A 677-nucleotide genomic window follows, 5' to 3' on the forward strand; every position below is an offset into this window, starting at 1 on the left:
TCAATTTTATTTATCTTTTCACAAAAGCAACTTTTTGATTTGTTGATCTTTTGTGTTGTTTTAGGGTTTCAATTTCATTAAGTTCTGCTCTGATCTTAATGATTTCTTTCCGTCTGCTAACTTTGGGTTTGGATTGTTCTTGTTTTTCTAGTTCTTAAGGTGAAGTATTAGGTTGTTCATTTGCCATTTTTCCATTCTTCTGAAGTAAGCATTTATTCTCATAAATTTCCCCCTTAGTACTGCTTTTGCAGTATCCCACAGGTTTTGGTATAATGTATCATTATTTTTATTAGTTTCAATAAATTTCTGGATTTCCTGTTTGATTTCTTCTTGGACCCATATGTCATTAAGTAGAATGCTGTTTAATTTCCACGTGTTTGTATTGTTTCCAGAATTTCGTTTGTTATTCCTTTCTAATTTTAAACCATTGTGGTCTGAAAAAATACATGGGATAATTCCAATTTTTTTGAATTTGTTGAGACTTGATTTGTGACCTAATATGTGATCTATCCTGGACAATGATCCATGTGCTGATAAGAAGAATGAATATTCTGAGGTTGTTGGATGGAATGTTCTGCATATACCTGCCAAGTCCAATTCGTCGAGTGTGTTGTTTAGATCTTGTGTTTCTCTGCTGATTCTTTGCCTAGATGATCTGTCCAATATATATATATATT

This window comes from Galeopterus variegatus, unplaced genomic scaffold (genome assembly GCF_000696425.1).
Source record: "Galeopterus variegatus unplaced genomic scaffold, G_variegatus-3.0.2 Scaffold397, whole genome shotgun sequence".
Taxonomy (NCBI): domain Eukaryota; kingdom Metazoa; phylum Chordata; class Mammalia; order Dermoptera; family Cynocephalidae; genus Galeopterus; species Galeopterus variegatus.